At 45.0% G+C, this 16,884-nt stretch overlaps 1 pseudogene across 1 annotated transcript in view; it reads right to left on the minus strand.

Annotated features, from left to right (window-relative positions):
- LOC308295779 (multiple C2 and transmembrane domain-containing protein 1-like) overlaps window positions 1-16,884 on the minus strand; it is a 237,581-nt pseudogene that overhangs the window by 20,352 nt on the left and 200,345 nt on the right. The window contains exon 11 of the transcript in view: window positions 1,252-1,345. The product of the transcript in view is annotated as a multiple C2 and transmembrane domain-containing protein 1-like (transcript). The remainder of the gene's footprint in view (window positions 1-1,251; window positions 1,346-16,884) is intronic.

Here is a 16,884-nt window from a genome sequence, read left to right on the forward strand (position 1 = left end):
TAGGGTTAGGGTCACTGCTGTAGAGGGTGATGAATGGGTTAGGGTTAGGGTTAGGGTTAGGGTTAGGGTCACTGCTGTAGAGGGTGATGAATGCGGCTGTCGCCGTCTTACCTGTGACTAGGGCATTCACGAATAGTGATTTTTGAGCGGTGGTCACAACGCTCCTATACGTGGCCGTGTGTGTGGGTCTGTCTCCGTGTCTGTATGTAGCCTAAACTTCGGCGCGTAACTAGTGCCGCACCATTTACGCCACTCGCGCAATATATACATCAAAATGTGCGGCTCGGCCGGGAATGGTGTTCTATTACCTTTCGTTCCGATCCGCCTTACCATGCCGACGTAATCGGCAAAAAACGACGCTTAATTGTCCCCATTGACTTATAATGGGACAATGCAAGAAATCACTTTCAAGTATTTTTCTCTCGTAAACCATAGGAGCTACAGTTTCAAACCTCGGAGAGGAGATTCATAATGATTTTAAGAATGAATCGAAAAATAATTACATCACTCGGCCTCATGGTGGCGCTATAACGGCCCACTTTACGTTTTGCCCCGTAACTCTTGAACCGTAGATCGGAAAATTAAAATTATTTTTTCCCTGGATTCCTTGGGTCAAGACGCATCTCCCCATATAGGCCACGCCCATTTGCGCCAGGATAGATTTTCCGCCATCTTGAATTTTCTCCAAAACACACTTTTTGCTCCTTTTCCTACATATTTTCTTCAAATGTCACAAAAATCGGTACACATGATCTATGAGGTGGGTAAACCACCGCTCAGTTCACACGGGTGTGATTTTTAGTATTCGAATTATTCGACCTCAAAGTATTCGAATAGTCGAATATTCGACAGGACTGGCCAAACTGTCAAATATTAAGAAAGCAAGAGGCGAACATTGTGAAAATAGCCGATCTGCAATTTTCACAATATTTATCTGCGGAACCGAGTCACATTAAATGTAATACCTACAATTCCAAGTGCTTGTCAGGGTGGGGGTCCCCAGTTCATATATGTTTATTTTGGGGGTCAGGGCCTAAAAAGGCTTGAGAACCCCTGGTATAGAGCATTAACAAATTCATCCACCAGGGGCATTGACAACTCATTCTTATGACTTCCTATCTAGCCAAGCTTTATAAACTATATATTTTTTAAAGAGAAAACAATAAAAACAAGCAAATATTCGACTTTGGTGAACAACGTCGAATAGTGACTTTGATATTCGAATATTGGAATATTTGGTGAATGCCCTACCTGTGACGTCTGCCGCCATTAGCCCCTCCGCCCGGATCACCTTCACCTGCACCACCCCGACATCCTTCAGGTTGTGGAACGACCTCCATAGGCTCTGGAAAAGGTCACAGGGTCAAGAGGTGGGGTGGGGGGGGGGGGGGGGGTTAAAGGTGAGATAGAAGGGTGATGAGTTAGTGGCGACAACCGTCAGGTTTGTTGGGGTTGAGGATCAGTTGACTGTGCTTTTACAAGAACTCAAAGCGCTTTACAATGGTCCATTCATTCATACTATTATGCTGATCAGTGATCATAGACATATTGTGGCGATTGGACGCATTCAGTGAGGCGAGACTTGGTGCACACGCACGCACGCACACACACAATCTAGGTCCTATGGTTATCCCCTAAAAGTTGTTGGTTCCAAACATCATTTGGGTGCTTGTGCGTTCATCTATCTACAGCCCCCTTTCCATTGAAAGGTGGAACCAGAACTTTCCAGAATCTGAACCTATTGTTTTGGTTCTGGTTCTGGTTTTGGTTCTGGTTTTGTGGTTTTGTTTCCTGGAACTTCTTTTAGGTCCTGCTCTTTTTTGGGACCTTCCCGGTTAGTTCTGGTTAGATGGAAACGCAAGCAGAACTTGGTCCCGGAACTTCACAAGTTCTTGAAAGTTTTTGGTTCTGTAAAGTTCTGGTTCTAGTTCTGGGTCAGCCCTACAGCACTCTAACCTAACGCGGACAGTTTAGTGTAGGCAGATGGGCGGGCACGGCGAATCTCTCCGCGAGTCTCTGGCCAATAGCATGTGTTCTCCTCCCCCCACCCCCCTCTGCTCCTCTGCTCAGCGCAGAGAACGCTGCTACGTCATGACGTCAACACATTCGGTGCGACGCTCTCTGCACTCTGATTGGTTAGGGAAATTCTACACTTCCTGCAACAGTGATCATAACGCGATCGCCCAGGCTTCTTTTTCTTCCGAAGTCTGGGTTTCCGAGGCTAGCCCTACAGTGGAAATGGGGCTTATCTATCTATCTATCTATCTATCTATCTATAACTATCTATCTATCCATTTATCTACAGTTTTACAGCTAGTAAGCAACACAGCTGCAGCTAATCAGATCAATATTGATTGGGTGTGCTAGATGTACAGTAGGTGTGTCAGAGCCATGGGCATCATGCAGTGTACACGCATATAGACAGCACTGACACACCTAGATCTAATCTAATACACCCGTTAATGATTTGATTAGCTGCAGGCTAGCTGTGTTTGCTTACATCACAGTAAGCTCAGTCTTATGTAGCCTGCCATGCACGCACGCACGCACGCACGCACGCACGCACGCACGCACGCACGCACGCACGCACGCACACACACACACACACACACACACACACACACACACACACACACACACACACACACAGCAGTGTCCTGTTGGATCACACACACATACTTCATCATGAACACCACAACCTTCACTGAGGCCAAATTGAGTGGTATAGGCCTGTATGTATGTAGACACATCTTATTGAGTGGTATAGGCCTGTATGTAGACACATCTTATTGAGTGGTATAGGCCTGTATGTAGACACATCTTATTGAGTGGTATAGGCCTGTATGTAGACACATCTTATTGAGTGGTATAGGCCTGTATGTATGTAGACACATCTTATTGAGTGGTATAGGCCTGTATGTAGACACATCTTATTGAGTGGTATAGGCCTGTATGTATGTAGACACATCTTATTGAGTGGTATAGGCCTGTATGTAGACACATCTTACTGAGTGGTATAGGCCTGTATGTAGACACATCTTATTGAGTGGTATAGGCCTGTATGTAGACACATCTTATTGAGTGGTATAGGCCTGTATGTATGTAGACACATCTTATAGGCCTGTATGTATGTAGACACATCTTATTGAGTGGTATAGGCCTGTATGTAGACACATCTTATTGAGTGGTATAGGCCTGTATGTAGACACATCTTATTGAGTGGTATAGGCCTGTATGTATGTAGGACACATCTTATTGAGTGGTATAGGCCTGTATGTAGACACATCTTACTGAGTGGTATAGGCCTGTATGTAGACACATCTTATTGAGTGGTATAGGCCTGTATGTAGACACATCTTATTGAGTGGTATAGGCCTGTATGTATGTAGACACATCTTATTGAGTGGTATAGGCCTGTATGTAGACACATCTAAAGGCCCATTCCCACTGGGCCAGATAAAATATATCTGGAGATATTTCTCCAGATATTTCTCCATGCAAAGTGGATGGTAGATACAGATAAAAAAATGTTTTGCCACAGATAAAAGTATCTGTGGCAAATATCTGTGGTATATATATTTTTTATCTGTATCTACCATCCACTTTGAATGGAAAAATATCTGGAGAAATATCTCCAGATATCTTTTATCTGGCCCAGTGGGAATGGGCCTTTATTGAGTGGTATAGGCCTGTATGTATGTAGACACATCTTATTGAGTGGTATAGGCCTGTATGTAGACACATCTTATTGAGTGGTATAGGCCTGTATGTATGTAGACACATCTTATTGAGTGGTATAGGCCTGTATGTAGACACATCTTATTGAGTGGTATAGGCCTGTATGTATGTAGACACATCTTATTGAGTGGTATAGGCCTGTATGTAGACACATCTTATTGAGTGGTATAGGCCTGTATGTAGACACATCTTATTGAGTGGTATAGGCCTGTATGTATGTAGACACATCTTATTGAGTGGTATAGGCCTGTATGTAGACACATCTTATTGAGTGGTATAGGCCTGTATGTAGACACATCTTATTGAGTGGTATAGGCCTGTATGTATGTAGACACATCTTATTGAGTGGTATAGGCCTGTATGTATGTAGACACATCTTATTGAGTGGTATAGGCCTGTATGTATGTAGACACATCTTATTGAGTGGTATAGGCCTGTATGTATGTAGACACATCTTATTGAGTGGTATAGGCCTGTATGTATGTAGACACATCTTATTGAGTGGTATAGGCCTGTATGTATGTAGACACATCTTATTGAGTGGTATAGGCCTGTATGTATGTAGACACATCTTATTGAGTGGTATAGGCCTGTATGTAGACACATCTTAAAAGAAGAGTGGAATACACTTCACTTCAATCTATTCCCTCACACTCGCTCTCATCTCTCCCTCTCTCCCTCTCCCTCTCCCTCTCTCTCTCTCTCTCTCTCTCTCCACTCTCTCTCTCTCTCTCCCTCTCTCTCTCTCTCTCTCTCTCTCTCCCTCCCTCCCTCCCTGGCAATAACCCCTTCTATCCCCACAGGAGTAATTATAATTTAAATTCAGAGTCAGGGACGGGCTACAGACTTAATTCATTATTACCAACTCTGTCAGACTCTGCCTGTTTCCAGCGATATCATTGTCCCATGCAGCTCTCCAAAGGAGATGAGAGGGGGGGGGGGGGGGTGGGGGGGGGTGAGGAGAGAGAGAGAGAGAGAGAGAGAGAGAGAGAGAGAGAGAGAGAGAGAGAGAGAGATACAGTGTGTGTGAGGGAAAAAGAGAGAGTGAGGGTGAGAGAGATAAAGAGATGCGTAACATAAATGCACTACTTCTGCAGCTTGTTCTGATTATTAGGGAACGGAGAGAGAGAGAGAGAGAGAGAGAGAGAGAGAGAGAGAGAGAGAGAGAGAGAGCAACGTCGCTATCGGGCAGAAACCTCGTATCTCTATACTTATTCAAAATCTTTCAAACACTTTCAAGATTTTTTCAAAATGTTCAAAGATAGCGGACGCACAAGCTCGCAGCATCCCAGCTCTATGTCTGCAATTTCTTTTAGGAGGACTAATGTTCTAAGCCACTGTTCTAAATCCCAAGAGTTTTCAGTAAACCTGCGTTTAAAATGACACGGATGCTTTCCTGGTTTTAACGGGTCAAAGGATTTGTCCAACGCCATCATACAGGAGAGAAAACATAGTGAAAAGATCTTACAAGAGCTTATGATCTTACTAGCTCACTACGTGTCTCGCGTTGTGAGCTAGTAAGATTGGCTATTTTAACAAAATATTATACAGCAGGGGGTCTTCAACGTTTTCAGGCCGGGGACCCCCAAACTGATGAGGAGATGGAGCAGGGACCCCCTACCACCTCGTAGAGTGGGGGGGTCACGGCTAAGACATATTTTTTATTTTAAACATGTACAAGTTACAGCGAGCAGGGTGGGCCGTACCACTACCATTTCTAAACATACTACTTATTAACTGAGAACCAATGTCAATAATATCAATAATCTGTCAATTGCATAGTAATCATGTATTCAAGCTATTCAAAATAGATAGAATCATGATTTATTTTTTAACATAAATGTGAAAAAACAACATTTTTTGAAATCTTTTTTTTTTTTTTTTAACAATAATTTTGCGGACCCCCCTGCAGTGCCTCCGCGGACCCCCTAGGGGTCGCGGACCCCCCTGTTGAAGACCCCTGTTATACAGTATATATACAGTAGTGCTCCGAATGATGTGCAGAGTTTGGGTTATGGGGTGTGCATAACGAAAAAAACATCGCATGGATGCACCTGAGACGTATCCTCAGTGATGTAGCCCAAGCTCATCTGGGTTTCGGGTCTCGCAACATCATACCCCTCACCTGGGTGACCCAGCCGGGGTTGATCAAGTCCCGACTTACGTCCCAGTAGCTCCCCACGATCAGTCCCACTAGGGAAAGACAGGACCATTCACTCCACCACTCCAGAACTACTCTGCCAAGACTAGGGAAAGAAGTCTGGCGCTTGGAAGGACTAGGCTCTGTGGATTCCTGTCCGGGCCCCTCCTACGTCTCACCAGGTCCACTCCTGCTCTCACCAGGTCCAGGACATGTGCGTTGCGCCAGGCTTTAGCCCCAGACATTTCACTCAGGAGTGGTGAATTTTTGAACCGCAATGGTACTGCAGGCTCCACCTCGCCCAACGGCGGTGCTGCAGGTTCCGCTTGCGGCTTGAATGGCCCTCCTATTATGAGTACAGTATTATGAGGGATTGAATGTAGGAGTCTCCAAAGTAATGTTGGAGAACCCAGACATATCAGTGAGGTCACTCATCTCCAAATTTGGGCACTGTTACAGCATGCAGCTGTTACCATGCCGGGGACGCACGCGCAGCATAGGCGGCGGTATCAGTGATGTCAGTCATCTCCTATTGGTCATCTCCAAATTTGGGCACTGTTTAGTATCAGTGATGTCAGCATGCGTGTATATCAGACAGACATCTGACAGACAGACATTTGGTTGTTTATTAGTAGGATAAATTGTTCAATAATAAAATAACATTTGTGGGGGACATACAAGGAGGACATACAAGGTTTCCAGCGGACAGCGACACACAGCTGAGGAACCACGAGGTGAGGCTGTTCGTCTCATTCACAATGTTTGATGTGCAGAACGGAACACAACCTGTTTAGATCTTCAATAGCACCAGGGGAGTCATAAGGGGGGGAAGTGGGACTGAGTTAGGCTACTAGGGCCAAATTATTTTATACTTTAGCTATTGAAAAAATAGCAGATCTACAAGCTCACAGCGCGACACCGAGTGCCACGCTGCGAGCTGCTATTTTTTGAAAAGTCGTGAAAATGTGTGTAAATCTTTGAATATATGTATTTTTTGAGCGAAACATTTGCAACTCAAATTGGGCTTCTGGGGGGTTCTTCGAACTAAATATGGGGATGGGGGTCCGTGGCCAAATACATATCATTTTGGGGGTCCTTCACATGAAAAGGTTTGAGCACCACTGACATAGAAACAGGTTTTTCAAAGAAAACAAATCTACAAGCTCGCCCAGGGCCCAGAATTTGGTGCGACACCCCTGAATAGCACACCCATCCTCCACTCCATCTCACTCACACACACACACACACATGCACGCACGCACACACACACACGCACGCACGCACACCAATCCACATCAGAGTGACAGGATGGACAGAGAGAGAAAGGAAGAGAGAGAGAGAGAGAGAGAGAGAGAGAGAGAGAGAGAGAGAGAGAGAGAGAGAGAGAGAGAGAGCGCTACAGTAGAGGGGAACGCATAGCAATGCTTGCAGAAAGCGAGCGTGAGAATGAGAGAAAAATAGACGCTCTATCTGTGTGTGTGTGTGTGTGTGTGTGTGTGTGTGTGTGTGTGTGTGTGTGTGTGTGTGTGTGTGAAGAACGCTTTTTGGGACAACGCACACACAACCCCTATGTCTGTGATTGACAGCTTGTCACGGTGACATCTTCACTGTTGTGTGTGGAAGAAAAACATGAATGTCAATGACACACACGCGCGCGCGCGCGCACACACACACACACACACACACACACACACACACACACACATGTAAATGAATGTCATGGCTTGTGACTTGCTGTCATCTCTGCAGCGCCTCACCTTTTATCAACGCTTCAAATAACATTTCACATGCGAGCGTGAGCGTGCACGCGCGCACACACACACACACACACACACACACACACACACACACACACACACACACACACACACACACACACACACACACACACACACACACACACACACACACACACACACACACACACACACACACACACACACACACACACACACACACACACACAGTCCAGTCGGGGGACATTAAACCCAAGAGAGTGTGAAATGTTCCAATAAAGACCAGCTTCCTCCCTCCCATCTCCTCTTCCTCTTCCTCTTCCTCGCTCTCCTCTCATCTCTGTGTCTGTCAGGGTCTCTCTCTCTCTCTCTCTCTCTCTGTGGGCTTCAAATCAATAGCACGATTATATAAAACTTTTGCCTCAATCACATTGATGAACAATATTACACGTACTGTATGCGTAAGGAAAGTGGTACCATGTGTGCCGTCATGAAACTGTACTTTTTCCTATTGCATTTGTAGTCCTAAACGGCCATGTTGAGGACCAACACAGGTGTTTCAATGTGTCTGATTGGCACAGAACTAATGTTCTACGTTAATCAGAACACCTGTGTTGGTCCTCAACATGGCCGCTGTAGGACTACAAATGAAACCCATATAGGCTATATACTGTATAAAAACTATATCAAATAATCAATTGACGTATGATTATGATTCTAAATATCAGTTTCAATATACTTTAGATGAATTGCCTAGACCTAGTAATCTGTCTGTCTGTCTGTCTGTCTGTCTGTCTGTCTGTCTGTCTGTCTGTCTGTCTGTCTGTCTGTCTGTCTGTCTGTCTGTCTCTCTCTTTCTACATCACTCCCCCCTCTCTTTCTCTCTCCATCTCTCTGTCTCTCCATTTCTCTTTCTCTCCCTCTCCATCCTCCTTTTGTTGTGTATGCCTCTGTCCGTGTGTGTATGTGTCCGTGTCCGTGTGTGTGTGTGTGTGTGTGTGTGTGTGTGTGTGTGTGTGTGTGTGTGTGTGTGTGTGTGTGTGTGTGTGTGTGTGTGTCCGTGTCCGTGTGTGTGTCCGTGTGCGTGTGCGTGTGCGTGTGTGTGTGTGTGGTGGAAGGTCACCCTGTCCTCTCTACCCGTGTCACCCCAGGCCCATTAAGAGCCATTAGCAGCCTGCATGTTCCTTTACCATCAAAATGCTCACTGTAAATCTGCCTCCCTCCGCGTTTCCCTGTTTCTCTCCCTCTCTCTCGCGCTAAAAAAAAAGCACTACATATGTGACTGAGTGTGACACAGGGGCAGTCATTTCGGAAGCCACTACTTTAGACCACAGCTGAAATTACTTTTTTTTTTCTTCATGCATGCAGGTCATTGCAGGTTAGAAATGTATTTAGAACTTGAATATCTCAAAAGTAGTATTTCAGCATGGCATCATTCTATAAGCCATATCTTCAAAACTGTTGGGTCAATCTCCACAACCAATATATAATTTTGTAGCTATGATTCCCAGCTGATTCCCAAAAATTCAATGACTAGCCATCAGCCGTGCTGGGACACATATATTAACCAGCATAATACAAGACAATACCTAGAAAGTGCACCACATAAACTAGAGGGAGCGACTGCACTGTGCAGAGGGAGCGACTGCACAACCAGCGAGCTCGCCAGGGCAAAATCCACCCTGAGAGAGGGAAAAAGTGCTGGGCCTGATGGCATACCCCCAGAGGTCTTGAAGAACTGCGACCTAGACAACCTCATCCTAGACTTTTGCAACAATGCTCTACAGCACAACAAGCAACCTGAAATATGGTCTCTGTCTAACATCATCCCGGTGCCTAAAGCTGGAGACCTCTCAAAGCCAGACAACTACAGAGGCATCAGCCTGACATGTATCACTGCTAAGGTCTTCAACCGAATGATACTGAACAGGATACGGCATGCCATCGACCCTCACCTGAGAGAGAACCAAAATGGTTTTCGAGAGGAGAGAACAACCGTAGCGCAGATCCTGGCATTAAGGAGATTAATAGAGCAGGTGAAAAAGGACAACCTAGCAGCTGTACTGTGCTTCATTGACTTCAAAAAAGCTTTTGATTCTATCCACAGAAGCAAGATGGTGAAGATCCTTGAGGCCTACAATGTCCCTCCCAACATTCTCCGGGCTATCGAGACCATGTACGCAAAAACAAGGGCCAAAGTGGTGACCCCGGATGGCAGCAGTGAGGTGTTTGACATCCGAGCTGGTGTAATGCAAGGAGACACCCTAGCCCCCTACCTCTTCATCATAGTTCTAGATTACGCGCTCAGGAAAGCCATAGGGGGACGAGAACAAGAGCTTGGCTTCACGCTAACACCAAGGAGGTCAAGGCGGCATCCCGCAGTAGTTCTGACAGACCTGGACTATGCGGACGACATCAGCCTGCTCTCCGACAGCATGGAACAAGCACAAGAACTCCTGAACAGGGTGGAGATAGAGTGTGCCAAAGTTGGTCTCAGGCTAAATGCTAAGAAAACTGAGGTTATCACCTATAACCTACCTGATCACTCACCTCTGACAACAACAGAAGGAGCTGTGTTGAAGGAAGTCAAGGACTTCAAGTACCTGGGCGCATGGGTCGACTCAACTGAGAAAGACCTTAAAGTAAGGAAGGCACTCGCGTGGAGGGCCCTGAACGGCATGAACAGTGTATGGAACTCTAACCTCCCCCGCCAAATCAAACTTAGCTTCTTCTTTGCAACGGTGGAGTCTGTTCTCCTCTATGGCAGTGAATGCTGGACCCTGAAGCCAACCCTGCAGAAGTCTCTAGACGGGTGCTACACTAGAATGTTGCGTGCAGTACTCAACATCAACAGGAGTGCACATGTTACCAACAGGAGCCTGTATGAGGGAATACCAAAGGTAAGCGAGAAAATTGCCACCAGAAGAATGAGACTAGCAGGACACTGCCAAAGACACCAGGAGCTTCCAGCCAGCAAATTGGTACTGTGGGAGCCAACACATGGGCACCGGTCGCAAGGACGTCCCACAAAAACATACGTGGACGTACTCAAGGAAGACGTAGGGACACAGAACACCAATGAGCTGGCCAGATGTATGGAGAACCGAGATGACTGGAAACAACGATGGAGGGCTCGTCTGAGGACGACCTAGATAGAGCGACAACGATCTGGTAACACACAAAATGTAGAACAAACATGGGACAGTTGTCATTCTACTGCTCTGCCACCAAAATGTGGAATGTCCTGACGCCATGCATTAACAGCCGACATCACCGCTGTCATCCCTTTTAGCTAAGGCTCAGTAGTCTGTCTACTGGCTACCAGGAGGCTGGAAGACCGGTTATCACCCAGGGGGTTGTCATTGCAATGCACACAGGGGCCAACACACGTTCAGAGGAATCATTTACTAGTTGTTCCCTCAGCAGGAATCGAACCCGGGCCTTTGGATTGCCTGCTAACCATCGCTGCTGAGTGAGCTAACCAGGCAGCTCGGCAGTGTCTTGCGGGGCTCATCGTCGCCTGAGACGGCGTGCCTCCGTCGCGGATTGGTCAATAAAACAAACATTTCAGCGGCGCCACCGTCTCAGTAGCGTCCTCTGTAAGAGCGCATGGCTAGAATCCCCAACCTGGTAGTCTCCAATCCCAGCGTGGGTATGACTTTTTTATTCCCCTGAACGTGTCTTGGCGCATGTGCATTGCAGTGACAAGACCATGGGTGATAACCAGTCTACCAGCCTCCTGGTAGCCAGTAGACAGACTACTGAGCCTTAGCTAAGGGATGCCAACGGTGATAACAGACCCATACTAAGGGATGATAATGTAGGTATCAGGCGACATTAAACAACCATTTCTTTCGAAATTGTCTTGAAAAAACATCTATCAGGAGACCAAAAGGAGAGGTAAACGCAATTTCTCCCCTTTTGCTCCGTTGTACATAACAGTGCTTATTTTGTCGATGACATACTTTTTGATGAATTGAATACATAGGACCACAATGGAAACAAGACCCCAGGATGTTTGTGTGTTATCCTTTTAGCCTTAATGTCAGACCGTACCACGTGCTGTTTACATTTCTGAATAAAGTATTCAATCAATCAAAAAAGAGAGAAAACAATCCGAATCAAGATAACCTTGAGTCTCTGTCTCTCGATTCAATTCAAATCAACAACATTTTATTGACATCAAAATAAAAGCTTTCTCATATCACCAAAGCATTAATAACATGATACGAGAATAATACATCTGTCACAACAAACAATTACAAACTAGAGCAGACAAAACTAAATTTAAATATACATTGTGTTAATGAACTGATTTGCGTGTAGTGAAGTGGTTAAAAAAGTTGTTTTAATTGCGTACGATTCTCTCACGAAAATCTTTCGACCCCAAGACGTCAACGCCATACATTACAGTGCAACTGGCTCAGTGATCATAAGACTGGAATATGTTTTGAACCAGGTCCTAATTGTGATTAGGACCTGGACGTCCAAGATGTGTTGACTGTTTGATGGCAACGAAAAGCACTCCCTGCCTCCTCATTCACGTCGCTGACAGCCAAGTTACATTTTCCAGTGGAACTGAGCTTCAACTCTTGGTATGTGTTGTTAGTGGATTGTTGAAATGTATCTGTTAGAGTTAGACTGTTCCCAGGGTGAAGTTGAACTTTGTTCCCTGACATCTGGACAAATCTCCCTCTCCCTCTCCCTCTCCCTCTCTCAATTCAACTCAATTCAATTCAACTCAAAAGAGCGAAAATATACATTTACATTGTCATATCAAAAATGGAACAAAACAATCAAAACATAACAAAAATATGTACAATTACTGTAAATGTGAATAAATGTATGTGTAAACAGAGCTGTGTTTGCATTGCAACTTAGAGGGAGGACTATCAGCAGTGTTTCTGGTACAGTAAATACAGTAGTGTATCTACAGAAGAAATAGAAATAGAAATACTGCTCCTAGTATTGATTTCTTTACTTCTTGTTCTTGCTTGTATGTCTTTATATGTGTTGATGAATTGAATACACAGGACCACAATGGAAACGTGTAAGTGTTTTGTATTATTATTATTATTATTATTATTGTATAACTGAAGTCTACCTCAGTACTTTTAATGTACTTGTAACTGTTAATAATGTATGCAATCAATCAATCAATCAATCAAGCTGATGCTTACAGAGTGTGCTTTTATTCAAAACGTGTCACTAAGTGAGTACGTTTAACATTCAACAGTTTCTGTCTTCTGCTAAATTCATTGTCGGCAGACTTGGACATAAACCGTGCACACAGACACGCACGCACGCACGCACGCACGCACGCACGCACGCACGCACGCAGTTAAGCGTTACAATACATGTCTGTCAGACTCACTGCATGGCAGCAGGGCTACAATGCACCTAGAAAATACAGCGCAGTGACCTCACTGTGAGGTCACTGCGAGTGTGTGCGTGTGTGTGTGTGTGTGTGTGTGTGTGTGTGTGTGTGTGTGTGTGTGTGTGTGTGTGTGTGTGTGTGTGTGTGCGTGCGTGCGTGTGTGTGTGATGTGTCTGAGAGGTTTCTTCAAAGGAGGTCTCTTTGCTGAACAGCTGATTTCACACCGACAATGTCGCCGGCAATAACGTGCTTCCCGCGAATTATAGAATACAAACACGCGCTGGCGCGCACACGCGGCAGATTAGCGGGCTTTGAGGCGTATTTAGAGGCATTCGAGGGAGGGGGTGGTGGTACTCCCCGTCTTATCCTCCGTCTTTGATAAAAGTACATCTTCACTATAAAAATTCTCTCATGCAGTCAGACGGAGATGAAGGGCCGGTTCCGGGTAGAAAATAGGACGCAGGAATAGAAATACTGTTGAAAAAACGACAGTCGAGCCATTCATTCACGGAGACTTCAGAGGGAAGCGAGCGACCTCACGCTATTGCCCTTCTCCGCCGTCGCCACACAGCGCAGCACCGCCCCTCTTCCCTCTCCTCCTCCACTCTCTACCGTATCTCTCCCCATGCCTCCATCTTCCTGCGGCTGTCGACTAGCAGACAGACAAAGCGGCCAGCATTTGTCTGCCGAGGGAGGGAGGGATGGAGGGAGGGAGGGAGGGATGGAGGGAGGGAGGGAGGGAGGGAGGGAGGGAGCGGGAAGAAGGAGAAGAGGCTGGAATCAAGGGTGTCGTCGCACCAAATTCTGGGCCCCGGGTACAAGGATTCACTGCGTCGTTTTGTGCTTTACCTATTGAAAGATAGCAGATATACAAGGTCACAGTGCGGCACGAGCTTGTAGATCTGCTATTTTTGAAAAATCGTTGAACATTTGTGCAAGTCTTTGAAGTTTTTTTTTTTTTAAAGAAAACTGTTTCTATGTCAGTGGTGCTCAAACCTTTTCATGTGAAGGAACCACAAAATGTGTTTGGCCACGGACCCCCCATCTCAAAATATTATAGTTCCAGGGACCCCCCAGAAGCAAATTATAAAAAATACATATATTCAAAGATTTTCACACATTTTCAAGACTTTTCAAAAATAGCAGATCTACAAGCTCGCAGCGCGGCACTGTGAGCTTGTATATCTGCAATTTTTCAATACCTAAAGTATGAAATAATTAAGGCCCCTCCACCTTGGCCCCTAGTAACTCAGTCTCTCCCCCCCCCCCCCCCCCCCCCCCCCTTTTGACACCCCTGATGGCAGGGAGGGAGGAACACGGAGAGGCCAGCGAAAAAAGGAAAAAAAATGTCTCTGTAAGAGTTGTGAGAAGGTGAAATAGCTTTTTCTTTTCATTTTACACGCCTACCCTTCTGAGCGCAACCCTCAGCCTTTACCTCTCGCCCCTATTACACACACACACACACACACACACACACACACACACACACACACACACACACACGCGCGCACACACACACACGCGCACACACACACACACACACACACACACACACACAGTACACACACATACAGTACACACACACAAATGCACATTCCCCGCCCTGTTTTTGTGAGTGTTGTTTAGTGTGCGAGCGAGCAAGCGAGCGTCAGTCCTTGGGCTCCCCCCTCTGTCTGAGGCCGGCCACTGCGAGGCGAGGCGGAGCCGCGCGCGCTTGGACCTCCCGTGGGCCAGCCAATGAGGCGGCGGCATGGCTATGTAGGTCACGGCAACCCGCGTTTGGCCTGTGGAGTGCTCCCCCCGCTGGAACACACACACACGCACACACACACGCACACACACACACACACACACACACACACACACACACACACACACACTAGAACACGGGCATGCACACTGCACAGCACGCCCAAAATGTGTGTCAGGCATCTGAAAATACCAAAGCCCTCAGAGATGGAGACCTTGATCAAAGTGACCCGCACAAACAAATGACTGTGGCCTCCTCTCCATCCTCTGCATGTGACACTGCATGTTTAACCCATTTAACTACCAGTCACACCATGATATAGTGCAGGGGTCTTCAACAGGGGTCCCCAGAGTTATTACAGGGGGTCCTCCAAATCTTTGAGTGATAAAAACTTTTTTTTTCTCCTTTTAGATATCAACCACTTGAACCCTAGCGTCCAATATTCTGAGAACTTTAGCCAAAAATAGCAGATCTACAAGCTCACAACGCCTCGCGAGCTTGTAGATCGGCTATTTTTGGCAAAGAGCTTTGGTGTAGGGGAAAAAGAGCAGACTAAGTACAGAGTGAAAGGTCAAGTTTATTAAGTATTGACGGTTCAAGTGGTTAAATATCTGAAAACACAAATTGACATGAATCCAAAATACACTGATGATTGTGCTGTCAAACAATGAAACTATATGGAATCTATGAAAAGGTTGTGGGGGTCCCTGCTTCATCTCTCCTTGGCCTGAAAACATTGAAGACCCCTGGTCTAGAGTAACTAAGTACTGTACATTTACTCAAGAACTGTACAAAATTTACTAGTTTATTGCAGCTATAGTTTATTGCTTGTCCTACAATTGTACACAACCAGTTGGTGGAAAGTAACTAAGAAAGTACATTTACAGTACTTGAGCACTATAATATATTTATTTGAGTATTTGTTTTATTCTTGATTTTTAGGTTTGCAAGCTGATGAATTTCACGCCACTACTTTTTAAATTAAAGATAATGTACTTTTGATTCCGCTACATCTCTTCCACTACGTGTAAAACAGATTTATGAACTATATGTTAACTTTAATCCATTTCAAATAGTGAAAATATCTGATCTACAAGCTCTGAAATATTATCAAAAAACTATCAAACAATTCTCAATTATTATTATTATTTTTTTTTAATGTACTTTTGAATATACGTACTTTGTCCACCACTGTACACAACATCAACTCTCCTAGCAGCCCAACACGATTATGTTTGTGTGATTTTATTCTATAAACACAGACTCTTCATAAAGATGGGTCAGTGTAGAGAGACAGGACCAAGGGCAGAGGGATAGGAGAGACATGCGAATCAAGGGCGGCTCGGAGGGTGTTCGGATTCGAACTCGCGGCTCAGTGGGGGCATGTGGTCTGTGCACCAACTGTCTGACCCCTGATTTATACTGGTATTTATACTTGTCAAAGTTGCGTTCTTGCGTTTTATTGCAGTTTGAAAGTGTGGACTGATTTGCAAAGTCTAGCTGAGAATAAATACTGGCCCCCGGAGAAAAGATTGACTGAAACTCAAACGTCCATGACTTCTCCACGCTCAACAGAAATACCAGCAGGAGAAGCAGGGTATATAAAACGCTGTTTATCACCTCAAAGTGTGAATAAAACTCAATGTGACCCAGCGTGTTCAGCGCTTATCCAACATTCTAAACCAGAGCTGAATAGGCTGCATATCGTCACTGTCGGTATAAAAGTATAAAATGTACATGTTTTTTTTCTGTTGCACAAAACTAGTGAAAATAGCAGATCTACAAGCACACAACGCGGCGTTGGTGTGCTTGTAGAACAGCTATTTTCTATATTTTAAATCATTTTCAAAATGATAAATACAAAACGAACGGTTTTGGACACCCGACAACAACAATATGGAAGTAATGCATAAACACAAGTCAATAATAATAATAATAATAGCTGTGATTTATATAGCGCTTTTCTTAGTACTCAAAAACGCTTTACAATACTAATTGTTTGTGTGTGCGTGCGTGTGTGTATGGCAGATAAAAACAACAACTTTATTAGGAAAAAAAACTAGGATAAGATAAGGAGATACAGTAGAAAACAATAAAACAAAAGTATGGTCCGAGATCAGCTGGGGAAGGCAGTTATGAATAG

Source organism: Nannobrachium achirus, assembly GCF_963921795.1.
Source record: "Nannobrachium achirus genome assembly, chromosome: 12".
Classification (NCBI taxonomy): Eukaryota; Metazoa; Chordata; class Actinopteri; order Myctophiformes; family Myctophidae; genus Nannobrachium; species Nannobrachium achirus.